Raw genomic sequence first — 22,858 nt, forward strand, 5'->3', positions numbered from 1 at the left:
AGACCAATGCAAGTCAACGTGTATTCAATTTAAAATTTCTAAGTCCAAACAAGAGGGGATGTGGATATAGGTAGATGAGAATCTTATAGACCAATGCAAGTCAACGTGTATTCAATTGAAAATTTCTAAGTCCAAACAAGAGGGGATGTGGATATAGGTAGATGAGAATCCTATAGACCAATGCAAGTCAACGTGTATTCAATTGAAAATTTCTAAGTCCAAACAAGAGGGGATGTGGATATAGGTAGATCAGAATCCTATAGACCAATGCAAGTCAACGTGTATTCAATTGAAAATTTCTAAGTCCAAACAAGAGGGGATGTGGATATAGGTAGATGAGAATCCTGTAGACCAATGCAAGTCAACGTGTATTCAATTTAAAATTTCTAAGTCCAAACAAGAGGGGATGTGGATATAGGTAGATGAGAATCCTGTAGACCAATGCAAGTCAACGTGTATTCAATTTAAAATTTCTAAGTCAAAACAAGAGGGGATGTGGATATAGGTAGATGAGAATCCTGTAGACCAATGCAAGTCAACGTGTATTCAATTTAAAATTTCTAAGTCAAAACAAGAGGGGATGTGGATATAGGTAGATGAGAATCCTATAGACCAATGCAAGTTAACGTGTATTCAATTTAAAATTTCTAAGTCAAAACAAGAGGGGATGTGGATATAGGTAGATGAGAATCCTATAGACCAATGCAAGTTAACGTGTATTCAATTGAAAATTTCTAAGTCCAAACAAGAGGGGATGTGGATATAGGTAGATGAGAATCCTGTAGGCCAATGCAAGTCAACGTGTATTCAATTTAAAATTTCTAAGTCAAAACAAGAGGGGATGTGGATATAGGTAGATGAGAATCCTATAGACCAATGCAAGTTAACGTGTATTCAATTGAAAATTTCTAAGTCCAAACAAGAGGGGATGTGGATATAGGTAGATGAGAATCCTATAGACCAATGCAAGTCAACGTGTATTCAATGTAAAATTTCTAAGTCCAAACAACAGGGGATGTGGATATAGGAAGATGAGAATCCTATAGACCAATGCAAGTCAACGTGTATTCAATTGAAAATTTCTAAGTCCAAACAACAGGGGATGTGGATATAGGTAGATGAGAATCCTATAGACCAATGCAAGTCAACGTGTATTCAATTGAAAATTTTTAAGTCCAAACAAGAGGGGATGTGGATATAGGTAGATGAGAATCCTATAGACCAATGCAAGTCAACGTGTATTCAATTGAAAATTTTTAAGTCCAAACAAGAGGGGATGTAGATATAGGTAGATGAGAATCCTATAGACCAATGCAAGTCAACGTGTATTCAATTGAAAATTTCTAAGTCCAAACAAGAGGGGATGTGGATATAGGTAGATGAGAATCCTATAGACCAATGCAAGTCAACGTGTATTCAATGTAAAATGTCTAAGTCCAAACAAGAGGGGATGTGGATATAGGTAGATGAGAATCCTATAGACCAATGCAAGTCAACGTGTATTCAATGTAAAATTTCTAAGTCCAAACAACAGGGGATGTGGATATAGGAAGATGAGAATCCTATAGACCAATGCAAGTCAACGTGTATTCAATTGAAAATTTCTAAGTCCAAACAACAGGGGATGTGGATATAGGTAGATGAGAATCCTATAGACCAATGCAAGTCAACGTGTATTCAATTGAAAATTTTTAAGTCCAAACAAGAGGGGATGTAGATATAGGTAGATGAGAATCCTATAGACCAATGCAAGTCAACGTGTATTCAATTGAAAATTTCTAAGTCCAAACAAGAGGGGATGTGGATATAGGTAGATGAGAATCCTATAGACCAATGCAAGTCAACGTGTATTCAATGTAAAATGTCTAAGTCCAAACAAGAGGGGATGTGGATATAGGTAGATGAGAATCCTATAGACCAATGCAAGTCAACGTGTATTCAATGTAAAATTTCTAAGTCCAAACAACAGGGGATGTGGATATAGGAAGATGAGAATCCTATAGACCAATGCAAGTCAACGTGTATTCAATTGAAAATTTCTAAGTCCAAACAACAGGGGATGTGGATATAGGTAGATGAGAATCCTATAGACCAATGCAAGTCAACGTGTATTCAATTGAAAATTTCTAAGTCCAAACAAGAGGGGATGTGGATATAGGTAGATGAGAATCCTATAGACCAATGCAAGTCAACGTGTATTCAATTGAAAATTTCTAAGTCCAAACAACAGGGGATGTGGATATAGGTAGATGAGAATCCTATAGACCAATGCAAGTCAACGTGTATTCAATTGAAAATTTCAAAGTCCAAACAACAGGGGATGTGGATATAGGTAGATGAGAATCCTATAGACCAATGCAAGTCAACGTGTATTCAATTGAAAATTTCTAAGTCCAAACAAGAGGGGATGTGGATATAGGTAGATGAGAATCCTATAGACCAATGCAAGTCAACGTGTATTCAATTGAAAATTTCTAAGTCCAAACAACAGGGGATGTGGATATAGGTAGATGAGAATCCTATAGCCCAATGCAAGTCAACGTGTATTCAATTGAAAATTTCTAAGTCCAAACAACAGGGGATGTGGATATAGGTAGATCAGAATCCTATAGACCAATGCAAGTCAACGTGTATTCAATTGAAAATTTCCAAGTCCAAACAAGAGGGGATGTGGATATAGGTAGATGAGAATCCTATAGACCAATGCAAGTCAACGTGTATTCAATTGAAAATTTCTAAGTCCAAACAAGAGGGGATGTGGATATAGGTAGATGAGAATCCTATAGACCAATGCAAGTCAACGTGTATTCAATTGAAAATTTCTAAGTCCAAACAAGAGGGGATGTGGATATAGGTAGATGGGAATCCTATAGACCAATGCAAGTCAACGTGTATTCAATTGAAAATTTCTAAGTCCAAACAAGAGGGGATGTGGATATAGGTAGATGAGAATCCTATAGACCAATGCAAGTCAACGTGTATTCAATTGAAAATTTCTAAGTCCAAACAAGAGGGGATGTGGATATAGGTAGATGGGAATCCTATAGACCAATGCAAGTCAACGTGTATTCAATTGAAAATTTCTAAGTCCAAACAAGAGGGGATGTAGATATAAGTAGATCAGAATCCTATAGACCAATGCAAGTCAACGTGTATTCAATTGAAAATTTCTAAGTCCAAACAACAGGGGATGTGGATATAGGTAGATGAGAATCCTATAGACCAATGCAAGTCAACGTGTATTCAATTGAAAATTTCTAAGTCCAAACAAGAGGGGATGTGGATATAGGTAGATGAGAATCCTATAGACCAATGCAAGTCAACGTGTATTCAATTGAAAATTTCTAAGTCCAAACAAGAGGGGATGTGGATATAGGTAGATGAGAATCCTATAGACCAATGCAAGTCAACGTGTATTCAATTGAAAATTTCTAAGTCCAAACACGAGGGGATGTGGATATAGGTATATGAGAATCCTATAGACCAATGCAAGTCAACGTGTATTCAATTGAAAATTTCTAAGTCCAAACAAGAGGGGATGTGGATATAGGTAGATGAGAATCCTATAGACCAATGTAAGTCAACGTGTATTCAATTGAAAATTTCTAAGTCCAAACAAGAGGGGATGTAGATATAGGTAGATCAGAATCCTATAGACCAATGCAAGTCAACGTGTATTCAATTGAAAATTTCTAAGTCCAAACAACAGGGGATGTAGATATAGGTAGATGAGAATCCTATAGACCAATGCAAGTCAACGTGTATTCAAATGAAAATTTCTAGGTCCAAACAAGAGGGGATGTGGATATAGGTAGATGAGAATCCTATAGACCAATGCAAGTCAACGTGTATTCAATGTAAAATTTCTAAGTCCAAACAAGAGGGGATGTGGATATAGGTAGATACGAATCCTATAGACCAATGCAAGTCAACGTGTATTCAATTGAAAATTTCTAAGTCCAAACAAGAGGGGATGTCGATATAGGTAGATGAGAATCCTATAGACCAATGCAAGTCAACGTGTATTCAATTGAAAATTTCTAAGTCCAAACAACAGGGGATGTGGTTATAGGTAGATGAGAATCCTATAGACCAAGCCTTCTCAACGTGTATTCAATTGAAAATTTCTAAGTCCTTACAGGGGTGGACGTAGGTATAGGTAGATGAGGAGCTACTAGACCAACACATGTCAAGTAGTATTCAATTGAAATCTCTAAGTTCAAAACAGTGTAAGTAAGTGTCTTGAAGTGCCCGATCGACGCCTACTGCCATGTTGGGTGCATGTAGGCGTTGCAAAATGCCTTCTAATCTGCTAGGCACATCGGGACTTAGTTTTTTTTCTGTCCTTTCTCTGCACCGTGTAGGTTGGCGTCTGGATGTGCCTCATCGACGCCTACTGTTACCTGGGATAGCAAGACGGGGAATAGGGATAAAGAATAAGAAAAGGGAGATAGACAGATCTAGATAAATACAAAGGTATAAAGAGAGACAGGCAAGGGAGATAAATTTCATGATTCAACTTATATGCTAATAGGAAATAGTTTGTATATCAGGAACACAAGCATTGTTTTTACTGGTTAATTCTACATCAGAATACACTTGTAGATTTTATGTAGCTTTTTTTCTATAGGGAACATGCAAATAGCACACATAACATCTAGACATATAAATATATACATAAAACAATTATAGTTATGAGATATATCTGAACTAATCCAAAAAGACAATAATGATGAATATCATCACTTACCTTGGAAAATTATCCAGGCTGTATGCCTACTCACATTCCATCAAACACCAGGAAATCATGAGCCATTGCTTGGTTGATTTTTTTTATTTTTATTTTTTTCATACACATTTGTAATTGTGTTTTGCTTTATCAAGTATTTTTGTAGTTAATCTGTGGTGTTGGGAGAGGTGTTAACATGAATCAATTTTGCTTAACATTTTTTATTATGTATATTTTTTTGTTTTTGTGTTATGAAAGTGAAAATGAATGAGTTGCAAAGACATTTACATTTTTGCATTCTTTTTTTAATTCTTCACCTTGTGTGTTTTAATGTCCCAAGAGTGAACCAAGACGGATGAGTCTTATTCAGCAGAGTGGAAAAAAACAGGTTACCTTTGGTTGTCCTCAATGGATTTGTCCATAGTATAATGTGTCCAAGTTATTGCCCTAATAAAGTGAGAACCATACCCCAAAACTAATGCAGAACTCTACTTACGTATTGCACAGCTACAAGAGTTAACTTGTCTAGGATAAGTGCCATATAAGTTTGCACAAGTCACTATATAGCTCTATTTATTAACTCATATGAACTTAAATTGCTGAACATGTCTCAAAAATTTTCTACAGAGCTCTACTTAGAAATGAGCACTCTCAAAGACAATTTATCTAACATAATTTTGAAATATGTTTTATAAAGTTACCATAGAGCTCTCAAATATATTAGGCACTCAAATAAGAAACTTGTTTTAAATACTTGTCATATATATATATATATATATATATATATATATATATATATATATATATTAAACACTTACAGTATATTTATACTTACATATTGACATTTAGGTTTTCAAAACATACTGCAGAGCTCTTCATGTTTTCTGAATTTTATTCTTTCGTCTACTAATGTATTGAGCACTCTTAAGTATATTCGTGTAGCTGAATTGCCATACGTTTTTTGAAAGTCTATATTTAGCTCTACTAATGTATTGAACTCTGTCAAAATAAATTTATGCAGTTGAAATGCCATATCTGTTTCTCAAATGTTTTATTTAGCTCTACTAATATATTGAGCACTCTGGAAGTAGATTTGTCTAAAATAATTGCCAAAATGTTTCCAACTCTTACTACAAAGCTCTATAAATGCATTGAGCACTCTTAAAGTAAAATCGTCTTGTATAATTAAACAAAGCAATTTTTAAATTTACTACACAGCTATATAAAACTATGGAGCACATGCAAGAATCATTGGTAAATATATAAATCACATAATTATTAGAAGTTATTTTTTTAATTGAAATACATATATATATATATATATAATCTATATATATATATATTCAAGGGAGACAATTTGTATATAGATCACATAATTATTAGAAGTTTTTTTTTATTGAAATAAATAAATATATATATATATATTCAAGGGAGACAATTTGATATAGATCATATAATAATTAGAAGTTATTTTTATTAATTGAAGTAAATATATATATATATATTTATTTATTTCAATTCAATCAATGAGACATAGAACAATAAAGTCATGTTGTTTAGATTTTTACTTAATAATAACACTTTAAAATAGTGCTCAAAACTAGACAGAGCTGATATTATAAAACGTTTATTTTATTACAGGATAAGTAAACATTAAGATTTAACCAGAGTTATATAAGAGTGCTCAATAAGACAGAGCAATAAAGACATTTTATTTAGATTTTTATTTAATAATTACACTTTAAATAGTGCTAAAAAAAGGGAGACAATTTGTATATAGATCATATAATTATCAGAAGTTATTTTTTTATTGAAATAAGTACATATATGTGTATATATATATACATATATATATATTACAGGGGGACAATTTGTAATTTTTATTAGACCTTATTTTTTTATTGAAATAAATATATATATATATATATATATATATATATATATATTCAAGGGAGACAATTTTAATATAGATCACATAATTATTAGAAGTTATTTTTTTTAATAAATATATATATATATATATATATATATATATATAAATATATATATTTAATATATATATATAATCTATATATGTTCAAGGGAGACAATTGTTATATAGATGACATAATTATTAGAAGTTATTCTTTTTATTGAAATATATATATATATGTATATATATATATATATATATATTGACATTTTAGATTTTTCATTGAGAATCATAACATTTAGAATAAAATTATTAAAATTTATATTACATTATGTCATATTCACACAAGAATACCAAAAAAATTGTGGTTATCTAAATTGACGTATACATTTTTTTTAATTTATTACCTTGCTCTACTGATGTATTGAGCACTCTACATATAAGTCCTGTCATTTGAATTTCTGTGTATATATTTTAAATATTTACAGTTAGCTCTAAGTCTTACCATCAAATTGCCATACATATTTCCAAAAATTTAACAACTATCTCTACTAATTCATTAATCATTGTATATATTTATCTTTCTGTCTCTCATTATTTATCTATCTATCTATCTATCTATAGAATTGAATATGTCTGTCTGTGTGTACATTTCTGTCAATTTTAGTCTACATATTCCAAATTTTGATAAAAAGGGTACTGAGATTTTGGAAAATCTATGTGATTGGTACTTGGACAGAAATTTGGCGATTGAGGGGTCAAACTTCAATGATTTGGCCTTTGAGAACCTTACAAATCTCCTCCGACAATTATGGGTCTAAACACTTGAAATTTTACATATAGTTTCCTTGGACATGGATCTAACTTAATATCTCATTTGGAGCCCAAAACAATAAATTTTAAGGGTTCATAATAGGGGTCAAGTTTTAAAAAATTAACCGTTTCTCTGCTTTCTTTTTTGTTGGGGAGGGGGGCAGCATACACCGCTAAACACCGGGGCTACGCCAGTAACCTATGCTAGTATAATATATATATATATATATATATATATATATATATATATAAATGTATTTATTTCAATTTAAAAAAATAATTCTAATAATTATCTGATCTATATACAAATTGTCTCCCTTGAATATATATATTTATTTCAATTAAAAAAAATAACTTCTAATAATTATGTGATCTTTATACAAATTGTCTCCCTTGAATATATATATATATATATATTCAAGGAAGACTATGTGAATATAGATAACAATTATTAGAAGTTATTTTTTTAATTGAAATAAATAAATAAATATATATATATATATATTTGAATTAAAAAATTACTTCAAATAATTATATGATATATATACAAATTGTCTCCCTTGAATATATATATTTCAATTAAAAAAATAACTTCTAATTATTATGTAATCTATATACCAATGGTCTCCCTTGAATATGTATATATATATATATTCAAGGGAGACAATTTGTATATAGATTACATAATTATTAGAATTTATTTTTTTTATGCTTAATTGAACTTTAATGCTTAGTTTTTCCATCAATTGTTTGACTTGGGTAATTTTTTTTAATGTATATTTGAAAAAAATCTATGCGCTAGTTGAGATAAGAAATAAAGAAAATTCTTACCTGTTACTTCCCAGGTGTTATCTCCACTTTTTCTCTTTTGTGCTTCTTGCTGAAACTCATGGCAATTTCATGTTTGTTTGTGTTCTTTGTTACATATATATAATTTTTACTGTGATGATTTTTTTCCTTTTAATAATTTAAAAACTTCTTTTTTTTAATAATTTAAAAACTTTTTTTTTTTAATGATATATTTAACTTTCTGGTTATGATCAAACACCCATGTACTACCTTTTTTTTTGTAGTTGCATAAGTTAGCTGATGAGAAGAAATACAAGCAGAACTGCATTCATTTAAATAAAGTTAATAGTTTAGAATTTGATTGTACCCAGATGTGCATGTACACAAAGAAAGAAACACTTACTTGAGGACTTCTGTAACTACAGGAAACATGTGGCAGCTAGGATAGGTGATGCTGCTGGATTCAGTTGTTTTTTCCAATGCACATAATTCTCACAATAGCTGATAGTAGAATTCCATCATGATCAAGAGGAGTACCTGAAATTATAAAGATATACACACAGAAGGAAAGAAAAAGAATACTTACTCTACTTCTATGACAATGATTGCTGCCAAGACTTTGAGATGCTAATGTTGGAAGAAACAGATAGACATACATCATACGCAGTTTGATTGTACCCAGATGTGCTTGAACGCAAAGAAAGAAATACTGGATTCAAAGTGCACAAGACATGTGGCAGACAGGAACGGTGATGCTGCTAGGTTTCATTGCTTGTTCCAATCTATAAAAAAGAGATGATATTTATAGTGTTGATAATCTACTGCTGTGTGAAAGCTGGAACAATGGAAACAGTTAAATTAAATTATCAAATCACAAAGACTGAAATCGAAATAAAAAGAAGAAAGGGTGATACTATACTCATCTTCCTGTCGGTGCAGACCACTTGCTGGTGACTGTTCGTTCGCCATTAAACTGGAAAGTAAAATAAAAAAAAGAAAAAAAAAAAGAGGTTCCACCGGAAAAAGCTCTCGTCTGGGCAGCGAGGTGATGAACTCCCGAAAGGAGGGGCACTATATAAAAACAAGCTGTGCTGCGAACATCTCCTAAAAAGCGGTTTCTACTCAGAATAACAGGCGGAGCAGAAAACAGAGGTGTTCTCTCTACCCAACAGGATTCGTAAAGATACCACTAGTTTGTGTTCATAAGACGGCGATGATCGCTCACAAAACTGGCATTCCTACTATCATATCGGAGGACCGTCATATATAATTGCACTACCATTTCGTATTGGAGGACGGTCATATATAATTGCACTACCATACCATTTCAGAGTTCCTAGACAGTAGGAATAATAAAAGCGGCCTTAAAGCGGCTTGTGAGCACACAATCTAGTCGAACTCTAGTCGTCCTTAGTTGAGTCGAGGCAAGCATGCATTACATAGTAACACGAGCACGTGTCGCCTGCTTAGAGGGTAGCCCCCTTCGGGAGATTCGAAAGCGCACCTCACAGCGGAAGAGCTTCGGAACCAATCGGACCGTACCCAGACTTGCAGCTATTTGTTAACTTGGAAGTGGAGTCAACACCCCGACACTGAGAAAAGAGCTTTCCAAAAGCTCAAAACCAGTTGCATGCAAAGTCGGGGAAACTGGGAGCAGGCTGGGGAGAACACGGGGCCTTTCAGGAAGGCCCATTTTTCTCTTTCGTTCGGTTTACATCTTTCGGGTATTGTTCTCCTTTCAGCCTGCTCCCTTCACGCCTTTTTGCTCGCCACATGCAAGCGTATAAAAAGACGACCAGATGACGGACGCAACAAACTAATGCCGACATTTTCTGGATTTTTTTTTTTTTTTTTTTTTTTGCCAGAGCCCATTTAGCCGTGTAGCTGTTAAACTACAACGTTACACCCCCCTACCACGGTGAGGATAGGGTTGGACTTTAGGGGGGAAAATACACATCCAGTATTTTATCCAATAAAAGAACGGTTTATAAACTGCACAATTGTCACGGTAATTCTACAGTTTATGGAATGCCCTTAAATAATATTATATGTATGCTTTCATCTAACAAATTTAAAAAAAAGACGTTAATTTAGATCAAAATTTTAATATTTTTTTCCCAGAACAGCACGGTTTATAAACTGCACAATTGTCACGGTAATTCTATAGTTTATTGACCGCCCTTAAATAATATTATATGTATGCTTTCACCTAACAAATTAAAAAAAAAGACGTTAATTTAGATTTAAATTTAAAATATATTTTCCAGCAAAAGCACGGTTTATAAACTGCACAATTGTCACGGTAATTCTATAGTTTATCGACCACCCTTAAATAATATTATATGTATGCTTTCACCTAACAAATTAAAAAAAAAGACGTTAATTTAGATTTAAATTTAAAATATATTTACCAGCAAAAGCACGGTTTATAAACTGCACAATTGTCACGGTAATTCTATAGTTTATTGACCACCCTTAAATAATATTATATGTATGCTTTCACCTAACAAATTAAAAAAAAAGACGTTAATTTAGATTTAAATTTAAAATATATTTTCCAGCAAAAGCACGGTTTATAAACTGCACAATTGTCACGGTAATTCTATAGTTTATCGACCGCCCTTAAATAATATTATATGTATGCTTTCACCTAACAAATTAAAAAAAAAACGTTAATTTAGATTTAAATTTAAAATATATTTTCCAGCAAAAGCACGGTTTATAAACTGCACAATTGTCACGGTAATTCTATAGTTTATCGACCACCCTTAAATAATATTATACGTATGCTTTCACCTAACAAATTTTAAAAAAAGACGTTAATTTAGATTTAAATTTTAATATTTTTTTCCCAGAACAGCACGGTTTATAAACTGCACAATTGTCACGGTAATTCTATAGTTTATCGACCGCCCTTAAATAATATTATATGTATGCTTTCACCTAACAAATTAACAAAAACAGACGTTAATTTAGATTTAAATTTAAAATATATTTTCCAGCAAAAGCACGGTTTATAAACTGCACAATTGTCACGGTAATTCTATAGTTTATTGACCTCCCTTAAATAATATTATATGTATGCTTTCACCTAACAAATTTTAAAAAAAGACGTTAATTTAGATTTAAATTTTAATATTTTTTTCCCAGAACAGTACGGTTTATAAACTGCACAATTGTCACGGTAATTCTATAGTTTATCGACCGCCCTTAAATAATATTATATGTATGCTTTCACCTAACAAATTAAAAAAAACAGACGTTAATTTAGATTTAAATTTTAATATTTTTTCCCAGAACAGCACGGTTTATAAACTGCACAATTGTCACGGTAATTCTATAGTTTATCGACCGCCCTTAAATAATATTATATATATACTTTCACCTAACAAATTAAAAAAAAAAGACGTTAATTTAGATTTAAATTTAAAATATATTTTCCAGCAAAAGCACGGTTTATAAACTGCACAATTGTCACGGTAATTCTATAGTTTATCGACCACCCTTAAATAATATTATATGTATGCTTTCACCTAACAAATTTAAAAAAAAGACGTTAATTTAGATTTAAACTTTAATATTTTTTTCCCAGAACAGCACGGTTTATAAACTGCACAATTGTCACGGTAATTCTATAGTTTATCGACCGCCCTTAAATAATATTATATGTATGCTTTCACCTAACAAATTAACAAAAACAGACGTTAATTTAGATTTAAATTTTAATATTTTTTCCCAGAACAGCAGAACAGCACGGTTTATAAACTGCACAATTGTCACGGTAATTCTATAGTTTATTGACCGCCCTTAAATAATATTATATGTATACTTTCACCTAACAAATTTTACAAAAAGACGTTAATTTAGATTTAAATTTTAATATTTTTTTCCAAGAACAGCACGGTTTATAAACTGCACAATTGTCACGGTAATTCTATAGTTTATTGACCTCCCTTAAATAATATTATATGTATACTTTCACCTAACAAACTAAAAAAACGGTAATATTTGTTGGCTGGCTTTCTAACAGTATAATAAAATATAAAAAGACGTTAAACGTTAAAATCGTGTAAACTACACAAGTGTCGAAATTTGAAAAGAAATTCGACGTGTTTATGAACTGTGCTCATACTAACAACGTTCATTTGAACACTTGTGCAGTTTACACAACTGAAATAAATGCGTCATCTACTTTGAAACGAAAGGACATACCTTTTTTTTTGACATCAGAGAAGTAGACAGAGGAGCGGCAGGGCGGCGGCTTAGCTGGGTCGACTGAGGAGCGGCAGGGCGGCGGCTTAGCTGGGTCGACTGGCTGGTCATCTATTCTTCCGGAACTCATCTCGCTGCCAGGGTCCAAACTGAATTTACAGCCCGTTTTAGGCCTCTTTTTATATTTCACCATCGCCGTGAAAACCGTTAACTTTTTCCGGGAAAAATCGAACAATTCGAGTCGATGATGCAACCTTTTTACCTTTTATGGAGTTTGTGTTACCTAGCTGCCTTTTCATTGGTTGATTTAAACTTGTTTAGTTGAAGAGTGAATGTGGCGTGATATGCGCGCACGCACGCACGCACACACAGAGTAATACTTTGTGTTTGTGTGTGTTGGTGCCTTTATGCGAGTGTGTGTGTGTGTATGTGTTTATGTGTTTATGTGAGTGTGTGTGCTGAGTTAAATTTGTATGTTTGTGTTAATGCAAGTGTGTGTGTATGTGGGTGTGTGCGTCGTTGGCGTTGAAGCATGTTGGAGGGGAGCGTAGACACATTCTCTGTCTCTTTCGGTCTCTCCCCCCTTTTCCCTCTCTCTCTGTCTATATATAAGGACACGGAGAAGCGCGCGTGCGCGAGAGCGAGCGAGCGAGAGAGAGAGAGATAGAGAGAGAGAGAGAGAGAGAGAGAAAGAGAGAGAGAGAGAAACCGAAACTTTGAAAAGTTATAAAAAAATTAAAAAATAATTATATATATATATATATATATATATATATATATATATATATATATATATATATATATATATATATATATATAATTATTTTTTAATTCAATAAAATAAAAAACTTTTAAATTATAAATCACATTACTTAATATATATATATATATATATATATATATATATATATATATATATATATATATATATATATATATAGATATAGATATAGATATATATATATCATTAGCAGAAATTTATTTTTTATTTTACAAGCTGCCCCAGCGTAGTATTATCTCCAATCTCTCCATGTTAAGAACGGCTTTCTTGGAAGTGTTTTTTTTTTTTTCAGAAAGCCGTTTTTATCATGGAGAGATTGGAGATAATACTACGCTGGGGCAGCTTGTAAAATAAAAAATATCAAAGAAAACTTCTTCGATATTTTTGGGTACAAATTTCAAGTTAAATTCAATTTTATCCTATCTTATTAAATTATTGGCTGAAAGTACAGAATAGTTAACATGCTGAAAGTACAGAATAGTTAACATGCCCCTCTCTACATTAAGAATGGCTTTCTTAACTTTTAAGGTAATGATTTCTTAAAAAATTACAATTTAATAACGAAAAAAAAAAATTTGTTTTTACGACCTACCCCAGCGTAGCATAAACACCCCAACCGAAAAGTCTTAGTAAAGAGAGAGGCAGGTAGGTATTTATTTTTTATTTATCTTATTTTTATTTATTTTTATTTAACATTTGATGTTTTTTTTTATTAAATTGTTAGGTTAAAGTACGGAATAGTTACAAAACGCCCTCCTCTCCCCATTTTAAGAACGACTTCCGGAATACCCCCTCCAATCTCTCCATGTTAAGAACGGCTTTCTTGGGAGTGTTTTTTTTTTTTTTTCAGAAAGCCGTTTTTATCATGGAGAGATTGGAGAAAATACTACGCTGGGGCAGCTTGTAAAATAAAAAATATCAAAGAAAACTTCTTCGATATTTGTTACCATGTTAAGAACGGCTTTCTTGGGAGTGTTTTTTTATTTTTTTTTTTCAGAAAGCCGTTTTTATCATGGAGAGATTGGAGATAATACTACGCTGGGGCAGCTTGTAAAATAAAAAATATCAAAGAAAACTTCTTCGATATTTGTTAAATTCAATTTTATCCTATCTTTTGTTTATTAAATTATTGGCTGGAAGTACAGAATAGTTAACATGCCCCTCTCTACATTAAGAATGGCTTTCTTAACTTTTAAGGTAATGATTCAATTTTTTAAAATTACAATTTAATAACGAAAAAAAAAACGGTTATTTTTACGCCCTACCCCAGACCCCAACCCGAAAAGTCTTAGTAAAGAGAGAGGCAGGTAGAGGGGTGGGTGAAGGGCAGGAGAATTGGCACGTGTCAAACGAAGTTGAAATAAATCCATTTCGTTAACAAACTTTCAAATTCGATTGACACTTATGACACCCACCCCTGCCACCTCATGACAGCTTTTAACGGAAAGTTGATTTGTGTTGGTGTTGGTGTGTTTGAGTATTTGTGTGTACGTGTGTGTTCGTGTATGTGTGTGTTTATGCGAGTGTGTGTGTGTGTTTATCCAAGTGCGTATGTATGTGTGTGTTTTCTGTATGTGTGTTTTTATGCGAGTGTGTTAGAGTGTGTGCATCTGTCTCTGTTTATGCTCCTGCCCCTCTTTGATGTGGAAGCACATATTCTCTCTCTCTCTCTCTCTCTCTCTCTCTCTCTCTCTCTCTCTCCATATATATATATATATATAAGTATATATATATACACATACTTAGTGACAGGGGCACGGAGAAGCTAAAGAGAGAGAGAGAGAGAGAGGGGGGGGGAGGTTTAGTCATCTTACATAAACCATTCTCGGCTGGATTTAAATTTACAAAATATACGCTGAAACGGAAAATTAAGTTCGTGTTTTTATATAGATTTGAAATTAAGTTCGTGTTTTTATATAGATTTGAAATTTAAGAAACAGTAATTTACTATTAATAAAAAATAATCCTAATAATTTTTTTTTCTATATTTATATTTCGATTGATTTATGAGTCGACACTCACGGGTTAAATCAAGTCTAGGATGCGAGTTAATGCGACGAATAAATCGACAGTTGATGTTGAATTTTATGAGAAAATCACGATCATGTCATAGTCAATTCGAAAGCGATTTTGAAGCCTTTAAACTGTCATTAATTTATTTCTGGCTTGATGGGCCATCTTTTTTACTTTACATTTCAAAATACACGCATTAATATCTCGAAAACGATTTGTCTGTCTGTCTGTGCTAATTTTCCTTGCGATATTCGTTTTCAGCATATCTGAACAAACTGCTCAACGATAAAAACCGACTTCTTCATTTGTGTTTGCTTCTCATTTTCGCTTTTTCTCTGATAAGTGTTTCGCTAATGTGAAAAAGAAAACATGTTCGAACGTTTGCTGACATTTATTGGATGTGTTCCTACCAGTATTTTGCTTAATTTTCGAGTTTGGAGCGATTATCGAGTCTCACAAGATGTCTGTAAAATGTCAGACACTTCTTTATTGTTCTAACTTAAAACCGTGCGCTACTTTTGTGTTGAATAAACGTTTTAAAATAAGTTAAAACAACAAAAATGTGATCTAGGTAGGTAGAAGAGTAACTTATCTTGCCTTTGGTAACATTCATTTTCTTATATATTTATTTATTCACTACTTTTTCGTTTTGTTCTCTTGAATGCGAAATATTCGCCATGAAATTTCCACGGGTCACGATTATTTCGTTTTATTAATCTTAAGTTTCATAGAATAAAAAGTTCAGACACAACTTTGTCGAGCGATTTATAATCGATTTCATTTAACTTCTGTTTGACCCCGGCACGTACGATCCTTTCTCTCCTTCCCCCACTCTCTCTCTCTCTCTTCTTTAGCTTGGTGACAAGCGATATGCTTATGTGTGCGTGCGTGCGTGTGTGTGTATGTGTGTACATGCGTGCGTATGTGTGTTGTCGTATTCACCAAAATTTAAAAAAATAAAAACTTTTTTCCCCGACCGGCCGGTTTAGGGTTGTGAGGTGTGGTTAGAGTTCATGAAAATAAATGTTAGCAATAAAAGCTTTTTAAAACCAAGTTAGAAAAAAGAAAACAATTTACTTCCCCACGGAGCCCCCGATTCTTCTTCTTTTTTTAGGCGATGTAATAAACCATATTTTTGAGCAGGGTTGCCTCCTCTCTTTATTTTGGTTTGTATATTTTTCATGTTGCAAAAATGCTCCCGGGAGATCTTTTTAGGATTCTAAAGGTTTGCTTTTTTTACACTTTTTATTATCTTCGAAAAATGTAAAAAAAATGTAAGCAGGCAGTTTACGATTTGAAATGCATCGTTAAAATGATATTTTTCGCTAGTTCTTGCAACTTTATATTTTTATTACGTCGTCTTCAAGTCCAATGTAAACAAGTTCTTGATAAGCCGCCCCTTATAAATAATCCAATTTACCAAATGTACACTTCTAACGATTACTATGATATTGTCCATTGACTACTGTACACACTTTAAGCCTTATCCTCGAGTGGCCTCTGGGGCTTGATAAGTAGTGATTCCTTTATAAAATAAAAAAAATATTTCAATACTTTGATGGTGAGTCTATAGTCAGTCTGTGCTGATTTTCCTTGCGATATTCGTTTTCAGCATACCTGAACAAACTGAACGGTTCGAGTTTTCCAGGTACGATTTTTCCAGAGACGAGTTTTCCCGGGACAAGTTTTCCGGGCACTGGTATAAGTGCTATGGGTTCATGAGAGCACATCCCATCAAAGTACTTGTAAACAGGGATGCAACACTGAGGCGATGGGACAGACGTTGGAGATTGACCTATAGCACGCACGGGGCCTATTAGATTAGATACTCTTTTTTTTGTTGTTTTTGTGCTCAACGATAAAAACCGACTTCTTCATTTGTGTTTGCTTCTCATTTTCGCTTTTTCTCTGATAAGTGTTTCGCTAATGTGAAAAAGAAAACATGTTCGAACGTTTGCTGACATTTATTGGATGTGTTCCTACCAGTATTTTGCTTAATTTTCGAGTTTGGAGCGATTATCGAGTCTCACAAGATGTCTGTAAAATGTCAGACACTTCTTTATTGTTCTAACTTAAAACCGTGCGCTACTTTTGTTTGTGTTGAATAAACGTTTTAAAATAAGTTAAAACAACAAAAATGTGATCTAGGTAGGTAGCAGAGTAACTTATCTTGCCTTTGGTAACATTCATTTTCTTATATATTTATTTATTCACTACTTTTTCGTTTTGTTCTCTTGAATGCGAAATATTCGCCATGAAATTTCCACGGGCCACGATTATTTCGTTTTATTAATCTTTAGTTTCATAGAATAAAAAGTTCAGACACAACTTTGTCGAGCGATTTATAATCGATTTCATTTAACTTCTGTTTGACCCCGGCACGTACGATCCTTTCTCTCCTTCCCCCACTCTCTCTCTCTCTCTTCTTTAGCTTGGTGACAAGCGATATGCTTATGTGTGCGTGCGTGCGTGTGTGTGTATGTGTGTACATGCGTGCGTATGTGTGTTGTCGTATTCACCAAAATTTAAAAAAATAAAAACTTTTTTCCCCGACCGGCCGGTTTAGGGTTGTGAGGTGTGGTTAGAGTTCATGAAAATAAATGTTAGCAATAAAAGCTTTTTAAAACCAAGTTAGAAAAAAGAAAACAATTTACTTCCCCACGGAGCCCCCGATTCTTCTTCTTTTTTTAGGCGATGTAATAAACCATATTTTTGAGCAGGGTTGCCTCCTCTCTTTATTTTGGTTTGTATATTTTTCATGTTGCAAAAATGCTCCCGGGAGATCTTTTTAGGATTCTAAAGGTTTGCTTTTTTTTACACTTTTTATTATCTTCGAAAAATGTAAAAAAAATGTAAGCAGGCAGTTTACGATTTGAAATGCATCGTTAAAATGATATTTTTCGCTAGTTCTTGCAACTTTATATTTTTATTACGTCGTCTTCAAGTCCAATGTAAACAAGTTCTTGATAAGCCGCCCCTTATAAATAATCCAATTTACCAAATGTACACTTCTAACGATTACTATGATATTGTCCATTGACTACTGTACACACTTTAAGCCTTATCCTCGAGTGGCCTCTGGGGCTTGATAAGTAGTGATTCCTTTATAAAATAAAAAAATATTTCAATACTTTGATGGTGAGTCTATAGTCAGTCTGTGCTGATTTTCCTTGCGATATTCGTTTTCAGCATACCTGAACAAACTGAACGGTTCGAGTTTTCCAGGTACGATTTTTCCAGAGACGAGTTTTCCCGGGACAAGTTTTCCGGGCACTGGTATAAGTGCTATGGGTTCATGAGAGCACATCCCATTAAAGTACTTGTAAACAGGGATGCAACACTGAGGCGATGGGACAGACGTTGGAGATTGACCTATAGCACGCACGGGGCCTATTAGATTAGATACTCTTTTTTTTGTTGTTTTTGTGCTCAACGATAAAAACCGACTTCTTCATTTGTGTTTGCTTCTCATTTTCGCTTTTTCTCTGATAAGTGTTTCGCTAATGTGAAAAAGAAAACATGTTCGAACGTTTGCTGACATTTATTGGATGTGTTCCTACCAGTATTTTGCTTAATTTTCGAGTTTGGAGCGATTATCGAGTCTCACAAGATGTCTGTAAAATGTCAGACACTTCTTTATTGTTCTAACTTAAAACCGTGCGCTACTTTTGTTTGTGTTGAATAAACGTTTTAAAATAAGTTAAAACAACAAAAATGTGATCTAGGTAGGTAGCAGAGTAACTTATCTTGCCTTTGGTAACATTCATTTTCTTATATATTTATTTATTCACTACTTTTTCGTTTTGTTCTCTTGAATGCGAAATATTCGCCATGAAATTTCCACGGGCCACGATTATTTCGTTTTATTAATCTTAAGTTTCATAGAATAAAAAGTTCAGACACAACTTTGTCGAGCGATTTATAATCGATTTCATTTAACTTCTGTTTGACCCCGGCACGTACGATCCTTTCTCTCCTTCCCCCACTCTCTCTCTCTCTTCTTTAGCTTGGTGACAAGCGATATGCTTATGTGTGCGTGCGTGCGTGTGTGTGTATGTGTGTACATGCGTGCGTATGTGTGTTGTCGTATTCACCAAAATTTAAAAAAATAAAAACTTTTTTCCCCGACCGGCCGGATGAGGTTTGTGAGGTGTGGTTAGAGTTCATGAAAATAAATGTTAGCAATAAAAACTTTTTAAAACCAAGTTAGAAAAAAGAAAACAATTTACTTCCCAGCGGAGCCCCCGATTCTTCTTCTTTTTTTAGGCGATGTAATAAACCATATTTTTGAGCAGGGTTGCCTCCTCTCTTTATTTTGGTTTGTATATTTTTCATGTTGCAAAAATGCTCCCGGGAGATCTTTTTAGGATTCTAAAGGTTTGCTTTTTTTTACACTTTTTATTATCTTCGAAAAATGTAAAAAAAATGTAAGCAGGCAGTTTACGATTTGAAATGCATCGTTAAAATGATATTTTTCGCTAGTTCTTGCAACTTTATATTTTTATTACGTCGTCTTCAAGTCCAATGTAAACAAGTTCTTGATAAGCCGCCCCTTATAAATAATCCAATTTACCAAATGTACACTTCTAACGATTACTATGATATTGTCCATTGACTACTGTACACACTTTAAGCCTTATCCTCGAGTGGCCTCTGGGGCTTGATAAGTAGTGATTCCTTTATAAAATAAAAAAAATATTTCAATACTTTGATGGTGAGTCTATAGTCAGTCTGTGCTGATTTTCCTTGCGATATTCGTTTTCAGCATACCTGAACAAACTGAACGGTTCGAGTTTTCCAGGTACGATTTTTCCAGAGACGAGTTTTCCCGGGACAAGTTTTCCGGGCACTGGTATAAGTGCTATGGGTTCATGAGAGCACATCCCATTAAAGTACTTGTAAACAGGGATGCAACACTGAGGCGATGGGACAGACGTTGGAGATTGACCTATAGCACGCACCTATAGAACTATTAGATTAGATACTCTTTTTTTTGTTGTTTTTGTGCTCAACGATAAAAACCGACTTCTTCATTTGTGTTTGCTTCTCATTTTCGCTTTTTCTCTGATAAGTGTTTCGCTAATGTGAAAAAGAAAACATGTTCGAACGTTTGCTGACATTTATTGGATGTGTTCCTACCAGTATTTTGCTTAATTTTCGAGTTTGGAGCGATTATCGAGTCTCACAAGATGTCTGTAAAATGTCAGACACTTCTTTATTGTTCTAACTTAAAACCGTGCGCTACTTTTGTTTGTGTTGAATAAACGTTTTAAAATAAGTTAAAACAACAAAAATGTGATCTAGGTAGGTAGCAGAGTAACTTATCTTGCCTTTGGTAACATTCATTTTCTTATATATTTATTTATTCACTACTTTTTCGTTTTGTTCTCTTGAATGCGAAATATTCGCCATGAAATTTCCACGGGCCACGATTATTTCGTTTTATTAATCTTAAGTTTCATAGAATAAAAAGTTCAGACACAACTTTGTCGAGCGATTTATAATCGATTTCATTTAACTTCTGTTTGACCCCGGCACGTACGATCCTTTCTCTCCTTCCCCCACTCTCTCTCTCTCTTCTTTAGCTTGGTGACAAGCGATATGCTTATGTGTGCGTGCGTGCGTGTGTGTGTATGTGTGTACATGCGTGCGTATGTGTGTTGTCGTATTCACCAAAATTTAAAAAAATAAAAACTTTTTTCCCCGACCGGCCGGATGAGGTTTGTGAGGTGTGGTTAGAGTTCATGAAAATAAATGTTAGCAATAAAAACTTTTTAAAACCAAGTTAGAAAAAAGAAAACAATTTACTTCCCAACGGAGCCCCCGATTCTTCTTCTTTTTTTAGGCGATGTAATAAACCATATTTTTGAGCAGGGTTGCCTCCTCTCTTTATTTTGGTTTGTATATTTTTCATGTTGCAAAAATGCTCCCGGGAGATCTTTTTAGGATTCTAAAGGTTTGCTATTTTTTACACTTTTTATTATCTTCGAAAAATGTAAAAAAAATGTAAGCAGGCAGTTTACGATTTGAAATGCATCGTTAAAATGATATTTTTCGCTAGTTCTTGCAACTTTATATTTTTATTACGTCGTCTTCAAGTCCAATGTAAACAAGTTCTTGATAAGCCGCCCCTTATAAATAATCCAATTTACCAAATGTACACTTCTAACGATTACTATGATATTGTCCATTGACTACTGTACACACTTTAAGCCTTATCCTCGAGTGGCCTCTGGGGCTTGATAAGTAGTGATTCCTTTATAAAATAAAAAAATATTTCAATACTTTGATGGTGAGTCTATAGTCAGTCTGTGCTGATTTTCCTTGCGATATTCGTTTTCAGCATACCTGAACAAACTGAACGGTTCGAGTTTTCCAGGTACGATTTTTCCAGAGACGAGTTTTCCCGGGACAAGTTTTCCGGGCACTGGTATAAGTGCTATGGGTTCATGAGAGCACATCCCATTAAAGTACTTGTAAACAGGGATGCAACACTGAGGCGATGGGACAGACGTTGGAGATTGACCTATAGCACGCACGGGGCCTATTAGATTAGATACTCTTTTTTTTTGTTGTTTTTGTGCTCAACGATAAAAACCGACTTCTTCATTTGTGTTTGCTTCTCATTTTCGCTTTTTCTCTGATAAGTGTTTCGCTAATGTGAAAAAGAAAACATGTTCGAACGTTTGCTGACATTTATTGGATGTGTTCCTACCAGTATTTTGCTTAATTTTCGAGTTTTGAGCGATTATCGAGTCTCACAAGATGTCTGTAAAATGTCAGACACTTCTTTATTGTTCTAACTTAAAACCGTGCGCTACTTTTGTTTGTGTTGAATAAACGTTTTAAAATAAGTTAAAACAACAAAAATGTGATCTAGGTAGGTAGCAGAGTAACTTATCTTGCCTTTGGTAACATTCATTTTCTTATATATTTATTTATTCACTACTTTTTCGTTTTGTTCTCTTGAATGCGAAATATTCGCCATGAAATTTCCACGGGCCACGATTATTTCGTTTTATTAATCTTAAGTTTCATAGAATAAAAAGTTCAGACACAACTTTGTCGAGCGATTTATAATCGATTTCATTTAACTTCTGTTTGACCCCGGCACGTACGATCCTTTCTCTCCTTCCCCCACTCTCTCTCTCTCTTCTTTAGCTTGGTGACAAGCGATATGCTTATGTGTGCGTGCGTGCGTGTGTGTGTATGTGTGTACATGCGTGCGTATGTGTGTTGTCGTATTCACCAAAATTTAAAAAAATAAAAACTTTTTTCCCCGACCGGCCGGATGAGGGTTGTGAGGTGTGGTTAGAGTTCATGAAAATAAATGTTAGCAATAAAAACTTTTTAAAACCAAGTTAGAAAAAAGAAAACAATTTACTTCCCCACGGAGCCCCCGATTCTTCTTCTTTTTTTAGGCGATGTAATAAACCATATTTTTGAGCAGGGTTGCCTCCTCTCTTTATTTTGGTTTGTATATTTTTCATGTTGCAAAAATGCTCCCGGGAGATCTTTTTAGGATTCTAAAGGTTTGCTTTTTTTTACACTTTTTATTATCTTCGAAAAATGTAAAAAAAATGTAAGCAGGCAGTTTACGATTTGAAAT

This window comes from Euprymna scolopes, chromosome 46, assembly GCF_053919585.1.
Source record: "Euprymna scolopes isolate OS-2025 chromosome 46, ASM5391958v1, whole genome shotgun sequence".
Classification (NCBI taxonomy): Eukaryota; Metazoa; Mollusca; class Cephalopoda; order Sepiida; family Sepiolidae; genus Euprymna; species Euprymna scolopes.